Here is a 17,851-nt window from a genome sequence, read left to right as displayed (position 1 = left end):
TTGCTGAAAAAATTCATACTCGTTTTGCTTAAAAGCATTTTTTCACACCCCTTTGCTTGTAACTTTTTTTAAACATACTGTAGGATGAGATTTTTCTTCTTGCCGAAGTGTAGTTAATTCGGAGCAAACCTAGTTAGAAAACAGCAGTGGTATAAGGCAAACATATATAAAAATACCGAAATCTCACATTTAAGTCGAAACTAGTTTGAATTCTCCAACTGAGACAATAAGTGTTCATAAATGCATCATGTGGTATCATACTGTGATTCAGTCGTCAAGTTACAGCACAGTGAACTTATCGGTGCTGAGTAATGTGTGATATCGTTATACGTTGAGAAAGCTGCTAGACGGAAAATTTTCGCGGAAACCACCTAGATAAGGATTGATAAATACAATCGATGACTGTTCGACTGTGTTTAGCTCAAAAATTTTATGGATGGAGTCTCATTTCGGGAACGATAATAAATTATGGCACAATTTTTAGTGAAATGGGATGTCGGAAAATGATTCAAACCAATAAGAGCTTCATCTTCTTTTGGATTATAGAGGTTTTAACCAGCATGTGGTCATCCTCCTCTAAACCAATAAGAGCGCAGATGAAAACCGTTTTGATTCATATTTCGAACACTTAAGGCTTACGGTGACTTTGAATGTATCTGATAGATATGAAATAGCAGATATTTACAAAAAAAATAGTTTCTTTGCAGAACTTAGCAGTAAACTGTTGTGTGTGTTGATAAAAATATAGATCTAGTAATTTTTACTACCGTTTTGATTCATATTATCAAATGCTTTTGATAGGAATTCATGCCTAGCTGATATTCACGAAATAACTTAGAGCCATTACAACTTCCAAAATCTAAAATAGTTTTAAATAAACCGTTTTGTCTTAAATTCCGAACATACTCATATTGCAAACAGTGAAGATTTCAAAGGTAAGAATTGATATTTTAACTACTTTCAAATGTAGAGCGCTTAAATCATACAAGAATTGATCATATGTGAAAAATTGGGTGCTTTTCTTCTAGAGCTCGCTATAAGAAGTCGAGTGTTCGGAATTATGAGTCATTTTCGGAATTTGAGACAAAACGGTATTAAAATTTAGTTACAATTGGACAACATTTCCAGGAAATTGCATGGTATTTCTTCAGTAAAGTTCAACAACGTAAAAACAAAAAAAAAATCAATCAATTTTTCTGAAAAATATAATTAAGTTTCTGTAATAAATTTAGATGTCAAATTAGAACTAAAGCCGTATAATAATTATAAGCTATCTGCTGCATTTTGTGCAAATTCACCTGATCTTCCAAATCGCATGTACACACAAACAACGAACTGTTTATTGCTGCTATGCAATATCGTCTGTGTTTCAGTATATAAGTTTTTCAATAATGTACTGGCTCAAACTAACCTATCATCTGCGCCATCAAAAGAGAACAAGAATATTAAAATATAAAACCGGAAGATCTTCTTTTGAACCGAAGCGCAGTCATCTAACGCAAACTTGCTGAATCATCATTGAAGTTTTTTTGCTTCGCGAATCTCGCAAAACAATAAATTGTGCAGAACCTGAACCACCCAGCTACGATCGTCGTAAACTGCACGATTCGTCACCATTACACCAATATTTGCGCACAGACTGCGCTAAAAAAAACTAATTATCGCACATCGCGCGCCTACCAATGTCGTCATCGTCAAAGCCGAAGACGTGTTTCCATGGTTAGAGGCCCCACTGACTGTTGTGTCTCTTACATCATATCATATCTAAAGTAAAAAACCTCAACTCCGGAACGGAATCGATTCACACGGCAATTTTGAAAACGTTAAAGAAACCGAATCAAACCCACACTGCTAAGGCCTTTTAATACAGGTATGCCCCAAAAGTTGTCCGCGGCCAATTTGTTTTCTCAAACAACTGTCTACTGTCTCGCAATCGCGTTTCGTCAGATATACGCACCCCAACGTATAGACTTTATCGTTGAACAAATCTAGGTTGAAAGCGAAAGTTTGAACTTGAACGCAAAACTTGTCTGTTTACAGTTTGTTTTTTCGTGCTAAACACAGCGTGATTGCCATGTATCTCGATGATGGTCTCAGTTAATTGTTTATTTTGTAAACTTCAAGGCCACGACGAAAAGAAAATCCATGCAATGCACTGATTCTTCTTTACACACCTTCATATACGACTTTTATGCTGGTGTGTTGCTGAGGTCTCCATTTAGCATGATTTTCGAAATAGCATTCCGAAGATGACGGGTTCGTCGCTCTATGTCCTTAGGTGCTACAAATTCTTATAATAGCATTTCAAGAAACTTATTGACAATTTCCATGAGTGACTGTAGAAATACTTAGAAAATAGTTTTTGCAAGAACATGCTCCAAAGCTAACGTAAAGTTACTAAAAAAAGAAGAATCTGCAGGAACACAAAAAAGTTTCGATATCATCAATGCCTTTTTAATGTCATTCTTTTGCGTTCAGGCGAAAATGATAACCAGTATGAAGAAATCGCGGTTTTCCCTACGTAAAGATTAAGGGAAAAGTATTCATGGTACAATAAGTAATACATTTTTTGGGGGATAAAACTAGTCCATGCCAGATTCCGGATACTCAAATAAACACTATCCAATAATTGCATGGGGTGATGTGCTAGTATCCATCGTATTAAGCTTTGATCAGTGAGAACCTGCAATTTTCCCAGTATTGCAGTGAATGATGCTGATACAACCGATGCCAAACAATTCTTTCCCAAAACGGCTTTTGCATTGTACAATAAAATTGTGATAAACCTTGATCGTCTTATTGGAAATAATGCAATGAAACTGCATCTTGCCGTATTCTAAATTCGTCGTATCGTTTTCATTTCTGTCACAACCAGTTTCCAGTATTGTCGCACAACTTACAACTCACTGTTATATTTATTTATTTATGCCAACAGGTAAAATATTTACCCCAGTGAGTGAGTTTAGCACGACATCAGAAATAATGAAATTACGAACAGGAAAAAAAAAATAACACAAAATTCTACGGAAGTTACACGTATTTGTTAAGGCCCAAACGCAATGATAGCGGAACGGCAACGGAAAGCGGAACCGGTTCGCCAGCATGAACTACAATGTGCTTGTCGGCTTTGTGTTGATTCACTTTTATTCGTTAACAGCTCAGTCGAGATGTTGTGATTCATGCTGGCGAACCGGTTCCGCTTTCCGTTGCCGTTCCGCTATCATTGCGTTAGAGCCTTTACGCGGGACATATTGAAGTCAAAGACACGATAACATTGATTGAAAACACGACACATGCTACGCATAGGTTCATGCAATCCGTAGTTCGTCCTGGCCGGAGAAATGGTCAAAAACGAGTGCGAGCGTATGTAGGCTGGGTATGTTGATATTCACCAGACTAAGCAGCGTTGGACAATCAATGTTGCCTTGCAGGAGGTCTCCAATAAAGCAGCACTTTGCAACGTTGCGTCTATCTAGTATCTATCAGTAAATCCAAATTTATCAGCTTGCAACGGCTCCTGTATCTGGGTAGGTTGAGCGGATTGTTTCATCTGAGATGACGTAACGCAATGCGGATGAATTTGCGCTGGATAGCCTCGATCCGTTAATTTCGTTCTGATAGTAAGGCGACCAGACAGCGGAGGAATACTCCAGAGGCAGTACCTATATGTTATGCTAGCTTTGAGGCAGTATATGTCTTTAATTTTTTTTTGCAAATCGGAACAAGAATCCCAGTTGCGACGAAGCTTTACTAACGACATATGCGACATGATCCTTAAATGTTAATTTGGAATCAATCAGGATACCCAAATCCTTGATTGTTGTTTCGCGATGTAGCTGCACACCATTCAAATTATAAATAAAATGATTGAGTGCATGTTTGCGGCCGAACGAGATTACTGAGCATTTAGTAACATTAAGTACCATACGATTAATGCGGCACCACTCAGCAAAAACTTCCAGTTCTTGTTGTAGGAAAAGGGCATCTTCGGCCTTCTTGATCGTATAGTAAAGCTTCAGATCATCGGCATACGAGAGTTTTAAGCAATTTAGCACGAAATTAACATCATTCATGTACAGCAAGAATAAAAATGGGCCGATATGGCTGCCTTGAGGAACGCCGGAACAAACAGAAAATGGTAGCGATACATGGTCTCCAATTTTGACGGACATGCTTCGATCGACCAGATAAGAATGGAGCCAACTAAGGATTTGGGTATCCATTCCAAGCTTGTCAAATTTTGCCAGTGCGATTTGATGGTTCATTTTGTCAAACGCAGCGGAAAGGTCAGTATATATAACGTCAACCTGTTGGCTATCTTCTATCTGCCGAATTACGAACGAGGTGAATGACGCCAAATTAGTTGTAGTCGATCGTTTGGCCATAAATCCATGCTGTTGTGGCGAAATATAATGCGCGTAACTGTGAACCAGCTCGCGCAATACGATTAACTCAAAATGTTTCGAGGTGGCGCTGAGTGCAGCTATGCCACGATAATTTGAAACCAATCGCTTGCACCCTTTCTTAAAAACTGGAAAGACGTACGATTCTTTCCAGCAGTTCGGAAAAATACCAGTAGATAACGATAAGTTAAATATCGATGCTAAAGGCAAGGCTAGTGAATCCACGCAGCGTTTTAGAACAAACGATGGGATTCCATCCCGCCCACTTCCGGTGGATGACTTCATTTCCTTTTCTGCTGATTTTACCATTCCATCGGTGACGTAGAACCGCTGAACGGAAGTCGGAAGTTGGGGTACAATCCTGATTGCTTATTCATCCGGGAATTTCTGATAAATGATGATTTCAGGGATTCCTCCGAAATGTGTTCTAGGAATATCATCGGCAATATTTCCACGATTCTCTTCGGATATTTGTCTGTAAATTCTTTTCAAATTTCCTTCAGTTTCCAATCCAAAAATATTCCAAGTGATTCTTCCGGAAAATTTTCCATAGAATCTATCGCTATTTCCTCCAGGTACTTCTCCGGAAATTCTGCAATTGTTCATCTAGGAATTTTATTAGCGGTTAGTCTGGAAAGTTTAGAGTTTTCCTAGAGAGCAGGACTTTCTCAAGAGAATCTTCAAGGAATGTTTTCACAGGCTTTCCAACGATTTCTCCGGGAATTCATCGATTGATTCTTTCATGGACCTTCAAGAACTCTGGTATAAATTTCTTCTGGGATTTTTATGGTAATAACTCTGGTGTCTGCCGCACGGAGGACCGTGCTTTGGGGAGCACATCCATCCTCCGTCAGTATCAGATGGTGACTGAGACAAACTTGACCCACTTCGCAGGCAGCTAGCCTTAAAACGACTCAGGAACACTGCAAAACGAACCACCGCAAGAGCAATGGACTATGGCTTATGGAAATCGATTGGACTAACAGCAGAGCTCTCTCTCCTACCTGCTCGGTGTTAGAGCAAAAGAGTAGAAGAGAGTGAAAGCAGATGTAAATATAGATTAGTTAAAAATAGATCTGTATCGGTAAAAAAGATACAGATCACCTGATTCCGGCACAGTAGTGGCCACGAGCACGGAATGCTTAAAAAAAAAACTCTGGTGGAGTTTTTGTTTCTTGCAGATTATTGAAATAATTTTAGAAGAACCACTGCAATGGAAAAACCTAAATATTTGGAGAAAATCCTGAAATTATTTCTGGATGATTTTCGGAAAATTTTAACCGAACTTCTTCTTCTTCTTTTTCTTGGTATTACATCCTCATTGGTACAGAGCTTGCTTCTCATCTGAGTGTTCAATGAGTTCTTCCACATTTATTAACTGAGGGGTTCCCTTCCCAAAGTTACCATTTTCGCATTCGTGTATCGTGTGGCAGGTACGATGATACTTCATGCTCAGGAGGTCAAGGAAATTTCCATTACGAGAAGATCCTGGACCGACCGGGAATCGAACTCAGACACCTTCAGTATGGCTTTGCTTTGTAGCCGTGGACAGTACATATTTGGGGGGTGTATACATTTTTCGGCGAGTGGATACATTTTTTGACCTTGTCACTAAAAAGTTGAGACTGAAAAGCCACTGTTTCTGCAAACTTATTGCAACGCTTCTAAAACTATGAACAGTAATACAGTGTTTTTATTTCAGAATTGTCTGGGAGAATCTTTTAACATATTGTGTCGTTCTATATGGAATTCTCGGAATATTTTGAGGAGGAATATTTTTGTTTTGAATATTTGTTAGCGTAGAGACTAGAGCCACTTTGCTAGAGATCTGTTGTGGGAATTTATGACAATGTCAAAAAAGTTTGTTTCAACTAAACTTTGATAATTGGGAATTTCGGTCAAGAAGCTTTCTCGAAATTTTTCCGAGAATTGTATGAGAAGTATCAAGTATTTCACCAAAAATCCTTACAGAATTACTGTGAAGTATCGCCTCATCCATTCATCCAGGATATTTTCGAAAATATTTTTTTTGATCTCTAAGATTTTTAAAAATATTTGTTTTTCAGACGCGTTCAAGGTTTCCAAGTTTTGAAATTCTTCATGATTTTTTCCAGAGATTTGACCAGTAGTATTTTTGTACCGAATTTGAAAAAAAAATACATGAACAAATCGGATACTAACGAAATAAACTAAATAATTCCTGAAAGAATTTCAGATATATAGTAGTTTATTCCTGGATGGGATTACGAAGGATAATTAAATGCTTCCGGACGGCCAGAAACACTTGCTTAGCATCTTAAAAATAGATTATATCGCATCGTTTGGTCGGTATTCAAAATTCTGTAACCGTTACTGTATCCGTATTTCGTCCCCTCAATGCTACAACTAGATAACTCGAGAATCAAAATATTGGGTTGTGCAACTTTGAAAATATGACCTAATTACAAGGTGAAGTTTAATCTCAGAGAATATGATTGAGAAATTAACTTCAACTTCTGGCGATTTATTAGCACTAAAATGTATGGAGAGAGACGAATTAACATTATATGTCAAAGTAGTTCTTTACCCTACCATTTCAACCACTTTTTTCAGGGTCTAAAACCTCTTCCAAGGTTCCTGGAATATCCGGAAAGGCCAATATCTGTCGGAAAAAAAGTTTCATCCACAAATATCATCCATTATCTAGGAGGAACCAAATATTTCCAGAAGCTGAATATGATCCTCAGTTTATAATGAAAAGCGGATTGTATGGTTTATTCTAAATCAAAAAATTCCTTGTATACCGTCGCAAGATGTGTTTCATCTCGCTCACCCCGGATGGTGGTCTTCTGAATTAGGGTCATACGTCAGTTTTAGACACAATTGACCATGATGTTGCTTTGCTTTAATCCGACTGTAATTTAGTTTCTAAGAACAAGCGTTTTAAAACAAAGAGACAAAAAGTAACCATACACTGGATAACCAACAATTATGGGTCATTTCCATTTGAATTTAATGTGGAACAAAGTAATTATCAATCGTTACACGGTGACCCTATAATAGTGTGGTCAGTGTAGAGGTAGTTTGAACACATAAGGTTCAGTCTTGGCGCGATTAAGTGTTAAAAAACTTGAATCATTCTACCATCCAATTTAAGATGTATTTTAATATATTCCGACATTTTTACAATTTAACAGTCGCTTGTCAGTATATTTTGTTGTTTTTAGTCAATGAAATCACTAATACAGTCAATACAGTCCGAAAAGAAACTAGCAACATTCAAGACGCTTGTTCTCCAAGCTTAATGCATCTTTTGCACCGAAATTCCTGACAAACTTCAAAATTTTAGTTTTAGGTAGAGCATTAAGCTTCAAAAGATTTGTTTTATTGAAAATATATTAAATTTTGCTCACGCTCTTCATTTCAAATTTGCATAAAATGTGATTTTTGAAACATTTTTTGGGTAATTCTTTGATTTGTTGCAGACAGAATTCACACGAAAAAAATGTTAAAAAATCGTTTATGTTAAAAAATTATGCACCACTAAAAAAACTAAATTTCCACATAGCATCCAGAAAACAAATTATTTAAAAAAAAAGTGCTGGTCTGCTAAACTCGAACCAATATGAGCTATATTTGAGACCCTGTATTTAAACAGTAAAAAGATTTATGTTTTGCTCTAAATGCTTAGAATGAACATTAAGAACCATTCAAACAGCATTTTCACACAGCTTTTGCATTTTTAACTTTTTGATTCACTCCTTATTATGCTGCCTAACCTCTACCAACCGTGACTTTGATGATTATGGGTCACCCTACTATATATCTATAAGATTATAATGCAAAGAATAAGAGAAAAGACTATGTTACCAATTATTGCTATAGTACCAATTATGGCAATTATGGAAACAAAAAGAAGCTTTTCTTATTGTTTCACTGGAATATAACGGCTAATATTCATAGAAATGATAAGCCCATTTGTTTTTGATAATCAAGCCTTGATTTTACCAATCTTCTGAAAGAAGCTTTTTCCAAGCTTCTGAAAAAGCTTTTCTAAGCTTCTGGGAGAAGGTTTTCTAAGCTCCTGGTAGAAGCTTTTCCAAGCTTCTAGGAGTAGTTTTGCCAAGCATTTAGGAGAAGCTTCTAAAAGAAACTTTTCCAAGCTTCTAGGAGAAGCTTTTTCAAGCTTCTAAGACAAGCTTTTTCAGGCTTCAGGGAGAAGCTTTTCCAAGCTTCTAGGAGAAGCTTTTTCTAACATATAGGAGAAGCTTTTTCAAGCTTCTAGCAGCAGCTATTTCAAGCTTTCAGGAGAAGCTTTTCGAAACTTCTTGAATAGGCTTTTTCAAGCTTCTGGGAGAAGATTTTCCAAGCTTCTGGGAAAGGTTTTCCAAGCTTCTGGGAGAAGATTTTCCAAGCTTCTGGGAGAATATTTTCCGAGCATCTGGGAGAAGTTTTTCCAAGTTTTTGGGAGAAGATTTTCCAAGCCTCTGGGGGAATTTTTTCCAAGATTTTGGGGAAAGCATCTACATTCGTGTTATAAGCTTCGAAAAAAAAAACGTTTTAAACTTTTGCCTCACACTTATGCCACCTTCTTAGCAGTTTGCTAAAGGACAACGGTTACGTTACAATTTATGTTTTCATCCGGTAAAATTGCTTCAACCGATAAATGTATGTTGCCTAGTGAGAACAAATGAATAAATTTAGCTGATGAGCAATTAAATTTACCATTTTAAGTTGGAAATCGTGATATTTCCATTATGTCGATAATTGCTATAAAGAGTGTATGAGAGCCCAAATATGGCAATACTTTGGAGGCGGTTTTTTAAATTTTTTGCTCAGTGAAATAAAAGAAGTAAAGTCGTTTTACGGGTGACTTCCACGACGCGTTCCGTCGGTAAGGCATTATCTTCAGGTTTTGTGCTCAATTACTAGGATTTTTCAATCACATGTTTGAAAAGGTTCGCAAGCGGCAGCTGCTGATTTCATGGTAGAGTGGGTTGTCTCGGTGATACTCGATTTTTTGAGTTTTCGTTCTTTTTCCCCAAAATTAGGCACTAGAAAGTAATGTGAGTTCATTAATGTTGTTTCGAATCATATTTTCAATTTTCACTACATTTTGACTCCTTGTAGAAAATTCAGTTGCTCCCTTGAACTCATTGCGAAAATTGTGATTTTTGTCTGTATAACACAAAGTTTCTGGAAATTTTTCTATGCAACCATTTCATTACTTATTAGCGTTGCATTATCATTCACTCTGGACTGCATTTGAGTTCGTTTCGTGCAAATATTCGATAGTCCATAATTGGTACACTTTTATGTCACAATGCTTTTTAAAATCAATTTTCAGTAGCTTAAAATCAATTTATACTAAAACTGTTTAATTCAACTGTTTCGCAAGGCTTCAAACTAGTAATTAACATCAACAAGTAATGCTTACGTTTTAAAAACGCAGTTAAAATCTGATGTTTATCCATACGGTTGACCTATTGCATCCATAATTGATACTCCTACCCTAATTGAGTTTGTTTTAAATTGGAAATACGTGCTTGCCCAATTCGAAACTTTTAGAATAGTGCTTTATTCTACTTTCTACGGAAAATCAGTTTACTCGCTTCTGGCACAGCAGGTGAGAGATGCTGTAGAGTGACCGCGTGCATGCACCGCCATGGACATCATTTCAACCAACTTTATCATCATCGCCACATTCCATCGAAAAAGCGCGACAATGGCCGTCCGAAAACCAAAAATGCCCTCTGCTTTTGGCTGCCGGCAAGAGTGACATGACGGCCAGCCAGCCATACGTACCCAGAGAGCTGTTCCATACTGCCACTGGAGCGCAAAACAAGTTTTAATTTCATTGCGTAAGAATATGCTATGTTTTGGTTTTGTTTGCTGTTTCATCAAAAATTAAATAATCGATCCGGCGAAACCGGATGGTTTTCTGGGTTACGTCGCAAAAATGTGTCTCTTTTGTCAGTGAGGTGCCGATCGCTGCCTCCAAGAGAGATGGGTGGAATCGGCCTCAGGGTCTTCGAAAAATGGCACACGCAAACATCGTAAGCTGCTGCGTATCGAGATGGGCATGAATGCGGTAAGGCTGGTTCGAGACACTCAACGTTTCTTCAGATGTGCAGAAAAACTTGTTGCAAAATATTGTTTACCATGATGAGTGTGAAAAATCGAAACCATTGTTGTGGTATGATTGCAGTCAATTGCAAAATATTGAAGGGCATAAAAGATATTTACAAAGATATTTTGGAAAATCCCATACCGACACATTCTTTGAAGCCTTTCATCCAAATAATCAAAATGTACGTATTAAGCGATTCCCTTTTACTTTATGCGATGCTTATATGTGCAAAGTTTCCGTATAAGATGTCGCCAAAAGGTCTTATACGTACAAAAATGGAGGCAATAGGGAGCCGGGTCTTATTCTTGGCACTTTTGATATACTTTGGCAGTGGGGTTTTATCAATAAAGAAATCCTGGGGGTCAGTAAAAGGTTTGAGATTCCCAGAAATTGGTTTACTTGATATATAAACAGTGCCTTCAAACTTCTACCGCTTATCGCAGGAAAGTCAATCTTCAAAATTGTTGCTTTCCAACATTATTTATGCTTCTCACAGGATTGTTAGCAGATCTCTTTTTAAAGAAACCTTCAAAGAGTATTACGCTACCATTATACATGTTCTGCAGGAGTTTCTTCTCAAGTTCCTTGATGAAAAGCTTCAGGAAGGCTTCTAGAGATTTCTTCTGTAATACTCACACTCTTCTCATTCAGAGATTCCTTCAGAAATTTCCTAAGATATTCCTTAATGAATTTTCCCAGAAATTCTTCCAACGAAATTTTAAAGAGACGCTTGGAGGAAATTCTCCAGAATATGCTTTAGGAAATCATTGAGCACTCCATCGCTACTCCAATAATTTCCACTTATATTTTTCCATTAATTCTTCCATCGATTCCTCCAGTAGCTACTCTAACTGATTTTTCAAAGATTCCTACAGGAGTGTTTCCTCTTTTTTAATATTTATCAGCGCGATGTTTAGCCATGGGCTAGTTCATCTCGGGACCAACAGTTTTACTTCCCTTCCGAAGAAAGTTTGAATTTTATTCAAAAACAAGAATTTTTGTGGTGTGTATCACAGAAATGATTTGTAGGGTGTCTACTACCTGGAAAAACCTGCAAAATCTGGAATTATCAGGGAATTTTATTCAACCTGGAAAAACCTGGAATTCTCAGGGAATTTCAGTCATAATCAGGGAAATTATTTTGAATTAGGCATACAAGGTAGAATATGTCCTTTTTGTGACAGAAAATCTTTTCAATCATAAAAATTTTAGCTGCGCCGCTATCAAGACGTTTTACTAGAAATGTTCAGTCCTTATTTTTTTAACGATTTTTATTTATCCAACATAAAACATGTTTAGATATGGATGCAAAATTTAAGATTGGAAAGTTGGTAAAGGCCAGTTCGTTTCCCATTTAGTCGGGTGTCGTTCATTCACCATATGAAACTTAGTTAAAAACATTACAAAATTGTTTACAAAAATGCTTTTCGGCTATTCCACAAATTCTGGAGGTAATTTCAAGGAATGCTTCAGGTAGTCCAATGATTCTTTCTGGAATATCTTTATGAAATTCTCTAGAGATGCTACCAGCAAATTTTTAAGGAACGCTTGTGCTCCTACTCACGTTTTCGAAGGCAATAAACTAGAGAAGTAGTTGGCAAAAGTTTCTGATCTTCTTATTTAAATTCTCTGCTAGTGCACAAAGCCAAAATAACAATTGCATTGTTGTTGAATGATTTCTTCGCGAGATTTGTGCCTTTGAAATTTTAGTACAATCTTAGAAGTTGATTCCAAACTGTTTCACCTTAAATTAATTCCTTCACAATTTTTTTTTCAAGAAAATCGTTTATCACCACAACATTATTACCTCCAGTAATTTTCACATAGATTACTCTGAAAAAAATGACAGCGATTATTCCAGAATTTCCTTCAGATGTTTTTCCATTGATTCATTCACGGATACAATAATTCTTACGCCGATTTCATTTGTTATATAGACTCTATGGAAATCTCATCTACTATTACTTTCAGATGTGTTATAAGAAAATCGAACTGAAATTTTACATTAAGTTCATCCAGAAATTTCTCTCAGAATTTCTCCAGCATTCCGTTAAAACATTATTGCTGTGTTTCAAACTTTTCTGGACAAACATTCAGCCCGCTCACGCAAACGGACACCACGTCTCGCAGAGCCATTGTTTACCAATGTAACAAATCCTTGACAATTCACCAAAGACATCTTTGGAAGAATGCCTAGATTTTTTTTTAATTTCTTTGGGAAATTAAAACAAAAATACCTTGAATTTCTGAATGAATTTTGAATTTTGAAGATGCTCTAAACGGGAATGTTGGAGAAAGTCCTATGGAAGTCAATGAAAACAATCAATGAATATATTTCCTGAGAACATAAGACTTCCTTAGAAAATGTCTCCAACGGTCTTTGGAGGGATTGAATTGAGATTGAACTCTTGAAGGTATCCAAAATTAAATTCTTGGAAGAATTTCTTAGAGAGTTCTTGAAAAACCACAAAATACACTCTTGTAGAGATCGTTGGAGTAATATGTGGAAGAAATTCACAATAAATAGAGCAGTAATACTTGTCGTAATGTCAAGGTACTCCAAAAAAGTCTTAGAATCATTCTTAAAGTATTTATAATTCATGTATTCTCTTTTTAGCTCATGTTTTGTTTTCAGACAAATGGTATCTAAAATTCTTATTTTATACAGAACGCGCTCTAGAGAAATTTTGTGGGTGTATCGCTGATGTCCATAATTCAGCATCCCATTTTAAGGTGTTTTCCCTTAACTTCGAATTGACTATTTTCTTCATATCTGATTTTGATGATTAAAGGCACTTTCAGATTGTTTGATAAAATTTATTGTTTTTGTGGATATAAAAAAAATCAAATTTTATTTACTTACGTTGTTGACACGTTTAGAACAAACATTTAATAACATATTTGTTTATTTAAATGAAAAATACTTAATAATTATATTTTTTTTTGTTTCAGTGATTCGAAGCACTTTTTCAAATAAATATTCAGTCATGTAAAATAAACTATTCGTCAATCATTCATGTATTTTTAATAATTTCTACAACCTAGATTTTTTTTAAAACCTGGAAAAACTTGGAAATCTCAGGGAATTTCATTTCTGTAATTGAGTAGACACCCCGATATGTTTAATAATAAGTGCACATACTTTCACAAAATAATTTCCTGTTTGACAGACGATTTTTGCCAATTTGCGTGATTACAAGCAAATGCGCACCTTATGTTGGCGGTGACTGTAGTAAGAGCAATTCATCTGAGGAATGTCTCAAGTAAACCCTAAATGGATTCTTCAAAAATTCAATTTTTTTTTCAGAAAATCATACAGGTCTTATTCAAAGATTCAATCTTTTTTTTTTCAATTAGCAATTTATAAAGGAACAACACTTGTCCATGATTTCTGTTAGAGATCCTTGGAGAGGTTGATCAATGGTTACTTTAGAACTTACCCAAGTTTCCTCAGAAGTTACTTCAGGATTTTTGTTAGAAATACTTTCCAGGGGCCTTAATTTCCCTGGGCATACAGTATCATCGTACCTGCCACACGATATACCTATAAATGAGAAAATGGCAACTTTGGCGAAGAATACTCTCAGTTAATAACTGTGGAACACTAAGCTGAGAAGCAGGCTCTGTCCCAGTGAGGACGTAAGACTTTCCAGATTATCCCTCTCTTTCCCATGGTAGCTTTCGAGCTCCATTCATTTTCCACGAACTTGAGACAAACCAAATGAGCTAAATACTACAATATTTACTAGAATGTGATTCCATAATCATCAGATTGAAGCCAAACAAAAACTAACTAACTGTTTCAATAGTAAAACTATTGATAAACAATCAATTTACTAATGACAACAGCTGGAAAATTGAAACTGATTTCTAAAAATTTAGCCTGTTTACAACATTGTTTGCTCAAGCACTTTTTATAAAAACAGTTTTTTCGTAAAGAAATAGGCTCGTGGGAAAGAAAGGGTTAAAAAATCTGATATAATTTCTGAAAAATTTCCTTGACATTTCACTGGAGGCATTCCGGAATAATATTGTATCCTCTGTTAGAGGAAGTTGCTGTTTGGTCATTTTTTAGGTGAAAGGCCTCTGAAGTTCATATTTTCAAAATATTCAGACGCTACCAGCCTTGCTCTGAATGTTTTTGAATGCTATCTAGAAAACATTTATTTATTCGAAGAAAGTTATACAAATCAACTTATCGTGATTTTGCCTTTATTGTTTGACTTCCGTTTCCACCTTCTAACCTTCTGAAGTTCATCTAGATATCTCAGCTTGTCATTATTTGCTAACTACTCGCTGTATTAATTAACCAGCAATTAACGCGAAACCGCAAGCAGCTGCTAGATTCAACCATTCTTGTTCTAGAAGGCACTAGAGCGATAGGATTCATTCTAAGCAGTGTGGCTGCATGTTCTTGTACCTTGTTCTACCTCGCTACGCTATCTTTCATCCTTATACCGTTTTTTATCACGAAGTTTTTCTGTTTCCTTCTTTAGTGCTTACCAATGCAAGCTAATTGTTTTCTCAAGTTGTGTAAGATTGACGTCGATAAGATCAATTATTAATTGTTTTTGGGAGATTTTTTGAATCATTGTTTCTAATCTGTTGACCCTGAACAAAAGTATCAGTCATTCACAATTACGATGGATTGAAAGAAGGTACCACAATGCCTAATACTTCCTGACTGCCTGTAAAACTGGTTCCATAGGAAATATGGAATATATGGGCACAGCAATAAAATAGTTGCACCAGGCCAGCCTAAGATTGTTTGAATATGAAGAAACTACAATATGATAAATTTCATCTATATTTTGTCAGAAAAATGTCGCATTGGCAAGCAGTAGGCTACACATGAACTCCGCATGAATAAATTAAACATCAGTAACTAATTGGCTAATATGATTTTTGTTTGAGAGTAGCACACTCTGACCAAATATAATACAACAGAGTTCCACGAAAAATGGATGATTTATATTATTTTATTTTGATAAATTCTTATAATTCGTTGAATGTATAGCATCCATGTGAAAGGTCTACTTAAAAGAAAAAAAAGTATTCATCTAACGTACTATTACTATGGAAACAATTGGTATTATGACAAAAACCGGTTCATCTACCCTATTATTTCGATGCAATTTCTATTCTTGTAGAATGATCATCTTATTTATGGCCGATTTTTTTCCTTTTTATATCACTTTTGGATTGACGCAAAATCGTTAGACATCTTTATGCAAATGTTAAAATCCGGAAGGAATTCAGAACGCAAGCTATTTGTGATTTGTCGCTTAAATGTCAAACGATCCCCATTGCTAAACGCAAAGACAGAACACGACCTGAGACGAGATTCGCGAAGAAAAGAACTAGTATCGTCATATGCAGACCAGATAAGGCTGTCGCGAAATGTTCGATGCAGCCCCGTCGATTTCATGGTCAAAAAAGTGGGAAGTATTCAAATTGTGGCTGTATTCGAATGAAATGCAAATATCAAATGCGGAAGGATGTTTCTCTAGAAATGCGATGTCAAAAATAGCTTTTTTCGGCTAGGTCAACGGTGATGTTGCTCCTTTGATTGGGGTTTGTCCTTCCGCATTGAAAGCATCTTTAGACAAAATTTGCATATCAAAAGTGAACAGTTTGAAAAATTAATTCAGCGGAACACTTACTTTGTTGACGCTGTCTCAGTATTAGAACTTCACGCTCTTAATTAATAGCTTCCTAAATTAAAAGATAGAGTCATTACAGTAAGGCCCATAAAAAAATGCGAAAATTGTTTGAACGTGAATTTAGCATCCACAAGCGTTATTTTCATTGTTTTTGCTAGTGAATGTAATTTCTGATTATTGTAGTATATTCTGACATAACTTCGCTATCTAGGACAATTGTTTTCATATTTTTCTTACTGTCCTAAATAATGTAATAAAGCAAAGAAGTTCAAAGGTTTTGTCCGCCCAAAGCTAGAAACAGCGTCTGATTGTCGTATACTCTGGTGATAAACTTTCCACCTTAAAAAATCACACTTTATTGTTGAAAATTTTAGTTTATTTGGTATCAGAGGATGGAGGAGTTTTTAGAGAACGTGTTTTTCATGATCACAATAAAATATGTTGCTTGGGTCATAGTTTTGAGGGCATTTGCGTCTTATAGGTTTGATATGCCTTTATTTTTTGTTAAAGTTGAATAAAAAATAAATACGGAGGCCTATAACAGATTTTTGAGGCCTCCCAATAAGAACTACAAGTTAATCCGTTGTTCTGCTGTCGGCAACTCTTAATTTACCGCATTCTAAGCTGTTTTAGTTTTAATCAGTGACAACTCTTGCGCAATCATTTATTAATTTTTGAAAATCTTATGAAATTTAAATTGACAGAGCAAAGAATCAACTGAATATATTATAGTGAATTTTTCGTAACAAATTTGGTAGTCTAGAATGGTTAAATGATGATGCAGTCGTAAATTACTTATGTTGCGATTTTCTGACAATTACCGTGAAATCGTGGAACATTGATCAGTAGGATGAAAAAGTCCAACATGACGCAAGAGCTTGATCGATAAAAAAGCTATATCAACTGCCGAAGAAGATTAATCTTATGTTAAAATTATCGAAATATTTTCTAATGCATTTATTTTAGGCATGAAAAACTTATAGGAAAATTGTTGCAGCTCACCAAAAAAATGTTTCTAAAGCTCTATCTCAAATGCTTGAGCTTACGTCAGAAATACACGTTTACCTAATTTCCTAGTGTTTTTTTTGTATTGATTCAAGTCTAAAAAAAACAAATCCTTTTGTTTATTGATTCTATGTCACACCCCTAAATTTTAGCTCAGATTGTGGGTAATTTATGCAATTCAGAAATAAATCTTCTTGAATTTGTAAATTACTCCAAGTTCTGGTATTCTTTCAAAAAGTATTCAAAAGTTCCTCAGCATATTGTTTTTTTTTTAGATATCCTTTCTTGGATTCTTCCAGTACTCACTCCGAGGATTAATGCAATTATCTTCTAAAGCGATTTATGCAGAAATTTCTATGCGATCTCACCAGATTTCTTTTCTTTCAACTACATCTCCAAGTACTCTTTCACGAGTTCTTTTTTATCTTCATTAACGAAAATTAATCATTCTTAGAGGAATCCTTGAAAACTCCTTACAAGAGTTAAAAGTAAATTCCAATAACGTTGATAGGCTTCCTGCATTTTTTTAAGAAAAACATACGAGAATACATTTTGACAATTCCTGGAAGAATTCTCAAATGAATCTTTGGATAAAAAAAAAATCTGCAGTAATCCCTGACGGAATCTCGAATCCGATAAAGGGATGACAGATGAAATTTCAGTACGAATGC

The 17,851-nt window shown here is 35.7% G+C and overlaps 1 protein-coding gene across 11 annotated transcripts in view; it reads left to right on the top strand.

Moving 5' to 3' along the window:
- Window positions 1–17,851, top strand: part of LOC5577268 (elongation of very long chain fatty acids protein 6) — a 138,184-nt gene that overhangs the window by 88,914 nt on the left and 31,419 nt on the right. The window lies entirely within an intron of this gene.

This window comes from Aedes aegypti, chromosome 2 (genome assembly GCF_002204515.2).
Source record: "Aedes aegypti strain LVP_AGWG chromosome 2, AaegL5.0 Primary Assembly, whole genome shotgun sequence".
Classification (NCBI taxonomy): Eukaryota; Metazoa; Arthropoda; class Insecta; order Diptera; family Culicidae; genus Aedes; species Aedes aegypti.
This window is presented reverse-complemented; position numbering and strand designations above follow the sequence as displayed.